Genomic DNA, 14,042 nt, shown 5'->3' with positions numbered 1-14,042 from the left:
ATAATTGTGTTCTCTTATTCTGCACAATTACTAGTACTAGTTTGACTCAAACACTCGTATCTAAAAATGCAAAGTGCAAAAGTTTTTATTGTGTATGATGGAGTTGTAAATACCAGTTAATTAATTTGATAAAAAAAAAATGGATGCTTGTAAATTCTATTCAATGGCAAACCCTTTTAATTTTTTTGGTTTATGTGTTTGTTGTTGTTGTTTATTTTAGAGTGAACACTAAAGTTTTAAATCCTTTTTTTCCCTTTTCTTTTTTTCTTTCTTTTTTTTTTAATGAACACTTACCATTTCTGGTGGTCTCTGAATTAATGGAAGCCATTTGTGTTGGTGAATATTTGTCCATTCACTCCTGTTTTTAGTGTCAGACTGTTTCTGTGCTTAAATTATAGAACATGGACTGCTTTTAAGGTAGAGAGGCAGCAAACTGATAAGTGGTTCATTTCACTTTCTAAACCCTTTTTATTGGAACTATAATAACTGCTGTATTATAATTTATAATGTATTGCTTTGTTTGCTAATGCCCTGGATATATCTGAGGATAGAGGCTAAATGTGGTCTGAATTTTATTGTGGTTACATTTTAAAAAGACAAATCAATTACATGTTTTTGATAATGCATAGCAATTCTGCTGTCAATCAGTTTATGGATGGTCGAATGGATGGGCCAACGTGTGTGTGTGTGTGTGTGTGTGTGTGTGTGTGTGTGTGTGTGTGTGTGTGTGTGTGTGTGTGTCTGTGTGTGTGTGTGTGTGTGTGTGTGTGTGTGTGTGTGTGTGAAAGAGAGAGAGAGAGAGAGAGAGATCCATGCACTGTAGAACCCCACAGAATTTTTTTTTGTTTGTGCAGCATGTCATCAGTCTTCAATCAATGTGTGTTTTATAATGGCTACAGCCTGAGCTTGAGGCCTTTGAACCGATGGCAATGTTATTACGGTCATTTTTACCTGATAGAATATGGACTTTTACACTAGCTGTCAGAACGGGAACGTCATTAAAGCAATTCTCACTAAAAGTTTTGCCGCAAACTCAAATGTGAAAGAGTTAGCCGTTTTGGCCAAATTGCAGAGCACAAGACTGAAGAAGGATATCAGTAGGGGAAATCTTTGGGAAGTAAAAATTGCCACTTGCATACTGTCTTTGACCGCAGTGCAAAAGCTTAACCACTCCTGAGGAACATGTGCCGTTTAGAAAGATATAAAGGAGTGATTTTATTACTTGGTACATCTCCCCTCAGAAGCGATTTCATTTCTCTTTTCAGACTCCACAGGAGCCTTTATTTGATCTCATATTCCTGAGTTTAACTGCCTCAAACCAGCCAACCTGCGTTTATTTTCATTTGGAAAACACATTTTCTGTTCACCTCTAGAGAAGCTGAAGATGGATAGGAGGGGGCTGCCCAGCTCTGTATCGAATGTAAATGTCTTCTTTGAGCCACTTTTTACCCACAATAATTGGAGCCCAAACTTCACTTTCCACTCCCACTAAGACCAGCAGAGAGGTGTGTGACTGGTGTGTGTGTGTGTGTGTGTGTTTGTCACACTCACCGTCAAGGCAACCGGCACGTTAGTTTTCTAGAGTATGGCTGTTTTGGAGGGTGAACAGTTCCTGCACTTCTTTGTTCTGTCCTTACCTCTGTAGATTTACATTTTATTTGAAAGTTGATATGCGGTAAAAACACTGACCAGTTTCGCCCCGCTTCATCGCCAACCTCATTTGGTTTTGAAAAACTTCCAAGATTACACCTAGGCCTAAGCCCTGATTTCTTACCTTTCACTTTAGTTCCTAAGTCATACTTTTTGTACTTTAAAACTATAGTCTTGATTCTTGCTCAGAAGATCCTTTAGATTTGTCCCTGTCTGTCTTTTGTCCCCGTTACATGTCTCCAGCACCTCTGTCTACTTTAAGCTCGGTCAAATGACAGCACCATGCAAACATTCGGCAGTATTAGAGTCCGAAACCGTGATTCCCCACTCCTTTCTCTCTCTCTCTCTTCATTACTCTGTCTCTCTGTCTGTCTCCCTCTCTTTCTCTCTCTCTTGCTGTAGCCCCTACTGGGCTCAGTTCCATGCAGTGAATTACCTCCAGATGTAATTCCTATCCACGCCCTCAACGAATTAGTGGCTAGTAACAATTAGGTTTAAATTAGCAGCGGCATGGAGAATGGTTACATTAGAAATTTCCTTATAATGAGTTTATTATTCTTTGGTGGGATGCCATTTTCCTCGATTAATTTCTTTTTTTTTTTTTTGGTTTAATTTTTGTCTGTTTGAATAGCGTTAAACTGCTGAATAGAAGAGGCTCATGGTAGTCCTGAACCCTGATGTAACGTGAGAGTATCCTGAATAGATCCATCTGTCTCTGTCTTCCTCTCATTCGCTCTATCCCTGTCTCTGTTTTTCTCATTGTGTTAAAGTTACATTTAAATCACATAAATCACAGTTCCAACTGAGTGTGTAATTTATGTCACTTATGTTATCTTATTGCCCCCCTCCACAACAGGCCTTTGTCCTGTTTCTGAAGCATTTGAATAAAATGGATTAGTGTATTTTGAGGATTTTTTTTTTGTTTTATTTCATTGTTCTGAATACGTTGAGTGGTTGTTATAAAGCCTTTAGTGCATATCCTTTTATCTGATTACAAGTTTGGCAGCTGTGTGCATCTCAGGCCTTGTCACCAACATTTTACCCCCAATGTGAATCTAATACAAATTGCAGCCTTTACAATATGATAATATCTTGTGTGTGTGAAAAGGGAAGTAGGCTGTCATGCAGTATGCTTTCATCTTGCTCCAATCTGCTGCATAATAGGTAAACTGCTGTGAGGTGTACTTGCTTGTATAAATTTACCCACACAGTCAAGTCTTTGATTTCATCAACTCGTCTAATTCAAATGTGCTTTTGAAGAAAGCCACATTTTAAGGCAAGGTGCCGAAGAGCCAATTTAACCTGGAGTGTGTGTCGTGGTTGTCGGGCCTTTCTTTTTGAAGTGGCTGGTCAGCTTGAACTGTCTGACTTCTATCATTTCTGTCTCTTTTATTTCTCTGCTGTAATGTATACTTCAATTCTCCCTGCAGTCGCTGAAGTGGTGCAGGTATCATTAAACAGGAGAGAAAAAGAGAGAGAGAGACAGGGAGAGAGAGTACCGCTGAGCTCAATACGTGGCTCCTGCTTGCCCATGTTGATATTCCAGCCCGTGCGAATGTGCACCGGTTTATTTTCAATAGGAACTGAATCAGGGCCCTTCCCTGGAGCTGCTTACTTGGCCTGTTGATATTGAGTCAAGCAAACACTCACTTGGGGATGTCCTGTTGGGCGGCCAGCCAGAGTCGCAAATGAAAGTCACATGTGTGAACTCCTGCGTGTGGATCCTAGGAGCTGAGCATAGAGGAGCGGGCCCAAGCTCTGCAGGAGACCTCCTCTCACTCACGGCCACTGGCCTTAATTAGCGTTTTAATGGTGCAGCCACGGCGCACGGCTTATTTACCCACCCGGATAGTGGGCCTATTTTGATGTGCATTGTGTCTGCCTGCTCTTGTGCTGCAGGCTTGTTACCATCCAGATTAATGTTACAGATTAAGCATAGATGCGCTTGCTAAGCTTTCAAATTTTTTTTTTTTTTTTTACACTAGGCCCCCACATATCCCTCCCTTCCCTGAAATATGTATGCAAATATATTTGGACACTATCATTATAGGCTACTTAATAGGGATTTCATTAAGGAGCTGCCATGCAACGCAAAGGCAAGTTGCCATGGATACTCTAGTGCTTAAGTACAGTGTATTATAATGTTTAGCTCTGTGTTATGTCATCTCTGTGTTTTAATGGTCCATTTTAGGCCCTTATCATTAGTCTGAAAAAATGCTTTATCCTATTAGTTTGTCATTAATCTTTTGTATATAATGGCATTTATTCATTTTTTTTTTCATCAGCATAATTGGACAAACATACTTACATCTTGGATGTGGGTTTTTAATTTTCAATGGTTTGTATATAACAATTGCATCAATAACATAATACAGACATTGTGATTAAAATAATTCTTTTAAAAAGAAAGGTCTTAGACAGACAGATGATGTGAATGTATTTGAAATTGCTTCATTCAAAATGTCACTCTCTATTGAAATCCTTTGAATGTGCAAATAAAGTCAGCTCTGTGGCTGGGAGGCAGATAGAAACCATGCCGGTGAGTTTATTAGGGCAGTGTTTACAAGTGCAGCATGCATAGCGTCAGCTCGGACATCAGCTGCACAGTGGGGAGGGATACTGGAGGTGGATATGAACTCAAGTGCATAACTCTGTAGCTAGAAAGAACAGCTTTGCTGCTCGTGGCAATTCTGCCAGGCCTGAACCACATCACGTTCTCAGTGACTGCACACAAGCTCAGCTTTGTTCAAGACTTGTTCGTTCATCGTCATTTCACAATAAACACCACCGTCTAGCATCAAATCTTTATCATTTTTTTTAACAGCCCATTGATTTTTGCTTTGATAGAATATGAGTCTGAGTCTAAACAAGTGTGTTGTGAACATTGCAGTAAGATAGCCTGGTGTCTTTGCCTTGAAGAGGCTGGATCACTCCCTTCATGTGGGGGCGAGGAAGATGGAGATGGACTCTTGACACTGCCTACTGGCTCAGGGCAGTGTGTTTTGTGTCTGCTTTAATTGAAAATGAATCGTTAGCTCGGGTTGCTATGGAAATGATGCCATCGCATGTAGAGAGCTGAAAGCCGGAGCGGCATAGCGGTGACCAGCACGCATGCCAGCGGTTCCTTCCCCCCACCCACCAGCCACTCGCGTTCTCCTGCCACTGCTCAAGTGCCGCTGCTGCGATTGTTCGTCCTCGTTGACCTTGGTGGTCCAAAGCTATGCAAAAAGACAGAAGTGGGAAGAAAATTAGCATCACACATATGCAAGAAGTCATGGCACTGCTATGGCAGAGTGTTAAAAATGAAGCCGGAGTCAAGGGGAGGAAACAGCATAGTCTGTCATTTGCCAGGCTGAAAGCCAGGAATAGCTGTTATTTAATGAAGCAACCTTTCTGTGTTGTTTAGCGAAAGAGGGTGAAGGACAGTAAAAGGTGTTATAGTTCCTGGCCTATGATCAACAGTTCTCATGATATCATACTGTTAAAATATGAACCAGTTGAGCTAGCAGATAATAAAGTGTTTGGAGTCGGTTAAATCGTGCCAGTACAGCATTCAAAGCAGTGGGTTCAAAGTGGTCTTGTGGTGCGTTGAAGGCTAAATGTTTAACTAAATAAATCTGTCATGCCTGCCTTGGGTGGATCTCCCACAACATGAAAGTTCTTGCACACCATGCTCTCTCTTAGTGTGTGTGTGTGTGTGTGTGTGTGTGTGTGTGTGTGTGTGTATGTTAGCCTGCCGGTGTGTACACAAGTAAAAATGATTATTTATAACAGGAGTGGTTTTGGTCTGTTTTTATGTAATGTTTTTATGTGTTTAGATGTAAGGCTAATATTTGGATTGATCTATTTTCACTCTTCACTTATACTTACACCTAGTGGAAGTTCTAAAATATAACTTTTGTTGGGTTTTTTTTTTTTTTTTTTAGACTTAGACACACTTTTCTTTGGTTCACAAACAGCTGGCTCTCTTGCTCCTCATCCAGCATTGTGTGCACAGACCAAGCCAGACAAGCCTCACTCTTCAATCTCTCCAAGTCCATGTGGCGAAGGGAGCTACTAGCAGATGGACTTGCTTTTGCATCTGCTGTGTGCAAACCAGGCTTTGTACACCACTCCTAAGGGAAAGCAGAGCTTTTTTTTTTTTTTTTTTGCCTTTTTTTTCTCTGCAAGTAGATTCCTGTCTGTCGGAGTGACTAAGAAAAACATCTGTGGCATGCAGGGGGGAGGTTGGAGGAGCCAGCAAAAGGGGGCAGAATTGACAAAAGGATTGACAAACACCATTAGCCAAAGATGCGCGATGTCGTTGCTAGTGTGTACTGTTTACAGTACAGAGCATATGTCAATACATCGCTGTGATGGCTGTCTGGCAGGAGGAGACCCCTGCTTAATTTTGATCACGGTTAGTAAATAGACGAATCTGTAGCTCGAAAAAAAAGACTTGAAGCTTGATTAACATCTGTAAAGACAAATTTCCCTTTGTGAAGTGGATTCCAAGCTTTATCAGATGCAGGGAAAAGCTGTGAAAAGCTTGTCTGGGTTGTGTTTCTCCCCTCCTCCTGCACTCACACGTTTCCTCTGCAAGTTTTTTTCCCCTCTTTCTTTCTTTCTTTTTTAGGCTTGCCCTAATAAAGGAAGAGGGAGGCATATTTGATAATATTGGCTTTAAGGCACACTGTGCTGGTGGATGAAGTTTATTTCATGTATTGTACAAGTTTATTTAGCTATGTGAATGTGACGGGGGAGAAAAGTGAGGAGCTGTACAACTTTGCAAGATGTGTGCCTTTTGACTACCCCAGGTCACTCCCGACACTATGCACAAAAAGAAAAACACCCCCTTCTCCTAGTCACCCGCCCCCCCCTCAAATCCACCCCCCTTCCCCGCAACTCTTACTCCCAATTCCTCCAGCCCTCAAGCACACCCCCCACCCAGCCCATCATATTGCTGATTTTTGTATACGATTAGTCCTGGCATGCCAAAACAATCAGAGGTCTGGCTGATTTGTTGTAATTTCAAACGTAAAAAAAAAAAGAAAAAAAAGGTGCGACGGGACGAGAACGGGCAAAGGAGCTTCGGCTGTCATGTAAATACTGCTGTAAATAGTTCTTTGATGATGGCTTTGACAGTGAGCGTCAGCTAGTTTTTTCACCCTCTGCTCTCTCGCTCTCATTCTCTCTCTCCCCCATTCTATTATTTCGTCCTCTCTTTCTCTCTGATGTTGTTGCCCACCAGTGGCATTTTTCCCCCCTCATTTTGATGCATATTAATGTTCCAAGGCTTCTAAGAATATCTCCAAATGACTGTACCTTTGGGGAGCGTCAATCACGGTCATTGTTTAAAAGGTACGTTACTTTTCTCTCTTTCTCTCTCTGGAGTGTGGGTGGATTTTTATTTTGTTTTGTGTGTCTGTTGCTCTGAGGCATATTCTAGCCATGTGGCATCCTTTTTCCTAAAAGCTGTTGCTTCTTGCCATTTAAAGACAAGAGGTTAGTAATTGCTGTTTAGAGAGGAGCATTCCCTCACCCAGAGCTCTGCAGAGAGACTACCAGCTGCCGCTCCGTCTCACAGACTGCTCTCATTCAAAAGCTGGAATAAAAAGCAGGAACACATACCTTTCCCCGGGAGCATCACAGGAAGCCCCGGCATCCTCCCGCAGCACCAGGCGTTTGTTAAATCCCGCAACCAAACAAGTCGGAAAGCAGGAGCAAGCAAGGCACAGCATGTGTGTGTGTGTGTGTGTGTGCGCGCGGGTGTGTGGGAGCGAGTGAGCGTGTGCTGCCGCTCTTTTGGTGCACAGCGCTAGCGGAGGAGGTGCGAACGAAGCCGTAGTTCCTCACACAGATTCTGAGAGAGTGCTCAAACCGCTCAGCACCGTCTCTCTCACACACACACACATATACACACACGCACACACACAGACTCACGTGCCTTTAGAGAAACTGAGGCACTTTTTTAAAGGTCATTTTTAGACCAGGAAAATTTCTTACACTTCTCAAGCATTAAACCAATTAAAACTAGTGTTTTGAAGTAATTCTGATTTTAGATCATAAGAGGAAAATGTGATTGTGTAATTATTGCCAGTGTGTCATGAAGGAGAAAAGCAGCTGACCGGAGCAATACATTTTCACATTGCTCATTTTTATTTTTATTATTATTATTATTATTATTATTAATAGTTTTTTTTTTTTTGTTCCTCCTTCTGCCTGGCCAGGCACGCTGCTCTCCGAAGCCCTACCGGGCCCTGCCTGTCCGCTGTAATTGCCCAGTGACAAGTGGAAATGATGGAATAATTGTCAGGAGAGTGGGGTCTTTTTTTTTCTTCTTCTTCTTTTTTTCTTTCCTAACCCGGGCACCGGTGACTTTAAGTATGCATGAGCGGCGCGTGAGGGACGGGGCCGAGCGAGGTGCTTGTTTATGATGCCCCACTGTATAAACACAGTTGGAGTGATGACACAGATAAGAGCACACTACTCCCCGTGACACAAGCCGCCAGCACACGCCAAACAGCCAGCAGTCCCATCAGCACTCACCTGCAGGTAACACATCCGTCTCTCCATCCATCTCTCTGTCCCCTCTTCCCTCTCGCCTCTCGCTTTAGTGATCCAAGGGTCGCTTTTATTCTTTCTTGTTTTTCCTTGTGCGTTACTTTAATTACTGCTGTTACAGCTTTCGACATGATGAATGGATACGTGTTAGTGTGCGTGTGTGCGTGTGTGTGCATATGTGTGTGTGTGTGTGTGAAGCACAGTGGTGTAGTTCAACTTTGCCTAGTACGTGCTTTTATGTGAAGTGTTGCCAAACGTCTAGCTGTTGAGATTACAGTGTGCTAATAGGCCAGTGTGTGGTCATTAAAATCAAGAGGTGAAGCTAATGTTTTTATTGTACTTCATTGTCTACTGCTGCTGCTGATGATGTTAAAAAGAGGAGGCCAGGCTGTAAGCTCCTGTAATAAATTAATAGCGGTAAAATAAAAACGAGTTGCATGTATCCGCTTTACTACAGCAAACCTGTAAAAAAAAAAAAAAAGAAAAATTTATTTGAAGGAGTGAAGAGTTTTTGCAGTCGTTCAGAAGTTTATAGAGCCGGTCCCAGTTTGAGGGGAGGGGTCACTAAAATTATGAAGAGTGAAATACTAATTATCGCTATCAAAGGCAGGTGTATAATTTGTTTACTTAAATATTCATGAGGGCGAGTAAGGCATGGTATTGGGCTATTGTGAGCATATTATTAACATTTCATAGCGCTTGTGCTGGAATGCAGAAGGGCTCTTCTTCATTATTTAATACCCCGATGCATAATGAGCTGTGTGATTAGTTCATATGGAGAATTGGCTGAACTCCATTCTGAAGAGAGATAATTCACATTGTTCTCAAGAGTCTGAATATAATAGGTTCTTTAGTGCAATGAAATTAAAAGCTACACATTTTATATTTCAGCTTACAAATCCCCTTGGCAATATTCTGTTTTTGAGCCTTTTTCTTCTTCTCCTCTCTCCCTCTCTTTCTCTCTCACCTCCAATTGAGAAAAAAAAAAAACCCAATGAATTTTAACATTGTTTAAATAAAACACATGTTTACCTACATGTTTTATTTAGAATGCACCCAGGCCAATTAACACTGTTCATTAGCTGAGCGGGGTATTTGTTTTGAAAGTTTAACCAATCACTTTGTTATGCTAATTGTGATGTAATTTAATTTGAGTCCCATAATGATGATGCCGTTATTATCCCCATAAAAGATGCAGTTAAGCATCACGAGCTCATTTGCATGCGCTCGTGAAGCTGGCTGAGCCGGCACCGGCAGCTCTCGCTCTGCTTTTATTTTCTACCTCTGTTCCCCTCCCGCCCTTCGGCTCCTCCTGTCCCGTCACTATCTATTGACGATCAGCACTTTAATCTCATATTTTAATGACCATCTGATTATTGAAGAAGCAGATGTGCATGTGGTAAATGTCATTTATTAAAAAAAAAAATCCTAAAGATTTAATGTTGTATAGAAAAAAAAAATTGTTTTAGAAAAGAGATGTGTGTGTGTGTGTGTGTGTGTGTGTGTGTGTGTGTGTGTGTTTAAATTTACATTTGTACATCAACGTTCTTTATTTTAAATATTAATTTATAATGTAATTATATATAAAGCCCATCCTTTGGGCTTTAGATATTGTGATGGAGGATGAAGGCTGATTACGAATGTGTATTAAAATGTTGTTTGGCTAGAATTTTTGCACTGGGGTGTTTAAAAATAAAATCAATTTAAAGACTAGAATGAAAGAGGAGCTTCTGTGTATGAATGCACTTCAGTTTAGTTTGGGCTGCCAGTGCGTAAGCCTCTGCTAAAGACGGCCCATTATCTGTTTTGTCAAGGGTTAGACTTGGGTAATTTTCCTCTGGAAAGATTATTTTTCTCTTGACCAATCCCCCCTGTTACAGCACTAATTGGTTACATAAATCTTGTCTGGTATGAATGAGAAATGTTGCGGTGTTGTCAAGTATAATCTTCACCCTTATTTACCAATTCATTAAGATCTATCGATGCAGGACGGGAGAGAGGGAATGACAACATAAATCAGAGCTGGGGACATAATGACCCTAATCAGCCTCAAATAACTGGAAACGTCACTATGAGCTATGTCTTTATGGCCATGCGGCTGTGTGGCAGTGCGGCCGGGTCGGTCCCTCTCGCTGTTTCCAGTTTCTCTCTCTCTCTCCCTCTCTCTCTATCGCTCTGTCGTTAACACCGTTGAACTTGTACGCACATCTCACATGCAAGTCAAAGCCCCAATTTTAATCTCTTCCTCACCCTCATGCAAAAAACAAACAAAAAAAAAAAAAAAACAGCTGGTGTCACAGAAGATAATTGCACTAGAACAATGCTATGCTAAAATGAAATATGCATTTGAGTCTGGTAAATAGTCCAGGAAGATGGATAAATAGAGCTTTAAGCAGGTGAGGAAAATGGAACAAGCAAGAGGAAGAGAAAGCTCTTGAGTGAGAAAGTGACAGAGAGAGAGAGAGAGAGAGAGAGAGAGAGCACTTGCCTCCGAACTGTTCTCCTGCCAAAGATGATTGGAGCAGACAATGGGGCCTCCCCCTTTTATAGGTCAATTACTGATGATTAGGTGGGCTGAGTTAATTAAAGAAATTACCCAAAATGAAAACGGGGGGACTGCTTGATTAGATAGTGTCACTGTCTGTTCACCTACTTTCAGAGCCTTGTTCTCCTAGAGGGAGGTACTTGCTGGGTAAAATTTTAATTATATGGGAAGAACTAAAGAATGGAGCCCAGTGACGTTGGAGACAGTCTTTATTCTGTACATGCAAAATGTTTTACCTTACATGTTGTGGATATGCCTTTAATTCATGACATGCAACCTTCTATATTAAACTCGATGACTAATAGTCAATTGCATTTTAGCATTACTGATGACTGATAGCGTTACTCTTCTATCAGTATAAGAATTCACTGAAATGTGTTTTAACTGGTCTTTCACAGTACAAGGATTTTATAGAGGAACACACACACACCAATTGACTTAATATCTTTTTTGTCTGTATGTAACTAGAAAAGAATTAACATCCTGTGTAAAATGTCTTATGTGGCACAAAGCTTGAATGATGAATTTAAATTTGACTACATTTATTTTCTTTTCCCTTTTTTTTTCACCACAAATCTTGTACAACAGATAACATTTGATCCTGTTGCTTTGCATAGTGTTAATTCAAAGAACCAGGCAATTGTTCCCCGACTTCTTTCATTTTTAAGCTTCTGATTTTCGTAAATATGATTTTCTTTCTTTCACTCTTTCTAAGGCAATCTCATCTTTTGTGAATCGCTTTGAAATCCCATCTGAGAGGAGTGCCATACTATTACACAGGTTTATAAGGGAGTTGTTAACTCTCTGTATGGTGGCTCTTTAAAGCCAAAAAAAAAAGGATGTCTGGCACAGATTGTTAATTTTCAGAGGACTTAGAATGTTGAAAGGTGTCTATATTTATTCTCGTGTGTTGAGCCTGTTTTTATCGGCACGCTGTTCTTCCCCACTTTTGTTGTCTGATCAGATGCACAAAATCCCATAAGCTCATGATGAAATCATAATCAAATAAAAATGACTATTATCTTTTTACCCTGGATGAGCACATTGACATGTTAGAAACGCTGGTCAAAGCTGCCATTTTTGATTTATTAAGCGATCCTAACTATTAAATATTTGAGCGTGGAGGTTGGTGTAATTCTTTATTTTACATGCATTGTAACATATGGCAATGATGAATTAATTTCAGTGGAGCACAGAATTTGTGATTATTTTAAATGGTACGCAAATCTTTACCGGATCAGTGCAGGACGAGCTAGCAGACTGTGAAATGTAATTTCTGCTGTTACTTTTTTTTCTGCAATTTTGGAATTCCCGAGCACCTAAGCAATGCACTGATAATGAATACACTTCTTGGATCACAGAGTCTGCCTTTCTGATGCTTCTGAATGCATCAGGCTCTGTTTCCTGTGCGAGTCTCCGCATTCTTTCACGGCAGTTTATCCAAGGACGGAAACAAGTAGCCAAAGAAATGAGTCTGTGGTCATAGTGTTAAAAACTCTGTTAAATTTTACATCTTTTTTTTAAGTTGGCTTAAAAAACAACCACCCAAAAATGACAGAGTTGGCATTAGTGTCTTTACAGTTGCATTACTAAAATAGTGTGTGTGTGTGTGTGTGTGTGTGTGTGTGTGTGTGTGTGTGTGTGTGTGAGATAGAGAGCGAAACATCTGGGCTGTAAGTGGCTTTCTCTCCCTCCCACACATTTCATCTGCTTAGATCCCCAAAAAAATCAGTGCCGTAGCCCTGAATGCGTTGGTAGGATTCTGGGATTTTTCACCTGGTGGAAAAGACAGAATTGCACGTCATATTAGTCGAGAGCAAACATTTGCACAGAGAGAAAGGAATTGCGAGTGTGGTAGTGTTACAGCATAAAAAAATAAAAATAAACAGACAAAAAGACACAGGGCAAATAATATCTCTTTATATCAGAGCTGGAGCGATTGGTTTGTACCAGTGTTAAAGGGTCGGAGCTTCTCCATGGTCTTTGAATATGCGGTTTTGTCTGACAAATCTAGATTAAGTGTAGAACTACAGCAAAGTGCCAGCGAATGTCATATTTCCAATTAGCACTTCTTGGAGAATCAGTTATAAATCCGGGTTATTAAAAAAAGAATAATTGTACATTAGGATGGTCCCAGTTCGCCCAGAAATCTCACAACCCTGGCACCTTTACTTACAGGCTCAGCACTAGTAACAGGAGCTGTAAATATTGTTCCGGTGGGGCTAACCTTCTGCCCCAGTGGGTTTTTAGGAAAGGACAGTCTGATACAGTGACAGGCTGCCAGCCCTTAGGGCCAGTGTGTCTGTGATGAACACATCTCTCTCTCTCTCTCTGTCCCTCTCTCTCTCTCGCTCTCTCTTCTGTCACTGTCCATCTCTCTCCTCTCCGGCGGCACAGCAGAGCGGTGAGTGGTGACACTTGGTCGCTTCAGCGGCGTGCAGACTCTCCTCCCCTGTTCCGTGGTGTGGAAACGAATGCGGGCGCGCCTGTGCTTCTAATTGACATTGTAATTGGCAGATTTGAATGCTGCTGTTAGATGGCTAATTAATTTATCTCACCGCTGTCATTAAGGTTAAAGCACCATCTGATCTCCCTGAATACACTTTGCATACATCTGCATGTCTATTATCTTTCAGATACACACTAACATACAACTTTTCGATAATGTGGATTTTGGGGGGAAATCTGAATGATTTGTGTGTGTGTGTGTGTGTGTGTGTGTGTGCGTGTGTGTGTGTGTGTGTCCTTAACGATCTGATCAGTAATCCATAGCATTAATGAGGATATGATCTTAAAGTACAGATTTTTTAAGTTTTATATTAGATCAAAATTTGAACAAGTCGTCAATGTTATTATTTCTTAGTAAAATCATATTTTTCCCAAAATCATATTATTAAAAAAATCAAATTTGAATTTCTAAGCTGCATAATATTAATTAGTACTTTTTGTGAATAAAAAATAAATAAATACATTTTTCTTTCTTTGATTTTTGTGTCACGGTCTGTAGGTTATGCTTCTTTTCATTGCTGTTAAAAAACACTCCATTAGATTGTTCTTAAAATTCGAGTAAAGGCAATCAGGCACTCTTTCTCTGAATATTTAAAACACGGAGCATGTAAAATTTATGCCTAATTTGAATACTTATTAGTCGCCTGATCTCAGTGGCAGCTTTGCGTTTCTTCAAGAGAGATTCATCAGCGCCTCATCGTCATGTTTCTCTTTCTTTCTCTCGCCCTTTCTCTCTATCTCACTCTGTGTGTGTGTGGGTGGGTGTGTGTGTGCATTTTGGCATTTGGCATTGTTT

At 40.7% G+C, this 14,042-nt stretch overlaps 1 protein-coding gene and 1 long non-coding RNA gene across 10 annotated transcripts in view; one reads left to right on the top strand and one right to left on the bottom strand.

The window, feature by feature from the left end:
• The window catches only part of foxp2 (forkhead box P2), a 95,193-nt gene that overhangs the window by 23,610 nt on the left and 57,541 nt on the right, over positions 1-14,042 (top strand). The window contains exon 1 of one of the 9 annotated variants that reach the window (XM_053508760.1): positions 6,653-6,990. The exons of 7 other annotated variants lie outside the window; for them this stretch is intronic. The gene's annotated coding sequence lies outside the window, so the exon portion shown is untranslated. Of the gene's footprint in view, positions 1-6,652; positions 6,991-7,998; positions 8,185-14,042 lie in introns of those variants that run through there. One more of the 9 variants, XM_053508761.1, reaches the window with a different exon arrangement.
• LOC128534359 (uncharacterized) lies at positions 3,960-7,481 on the bottom strand. Its single transcript, XR_008361462.1, has 2 exons — positions 7,261-7,481; positions 3,960-4,868 (listed from the first exon to the last, which is right to left on the bottom strand). It is a non-coding gene; the product is annotated as an uncharacterized LOC128534359 (long non-coding RNA).

This window comes from Clarias gariepinus, chromosome 12 (assembly GCF_024256425.1).
Source record: "Clarias gariepinus isolate MV-2021 ecotype Netherlands chromosome 12, CGAR_prim_01v2, whole genome shotgun sequence".
NCBI classification, from domain to species: domain Eukaryota; kingdom Metazoa; phylum Chordata; class Actinopteri; order Siluriformes; family Clariidae; genus Clarias; species Clarias gariepinus.
Note: the sequence above shows the minus strand (reverse complement) of the source record. Positions and strands in the feature narration are given on the sequence as shown.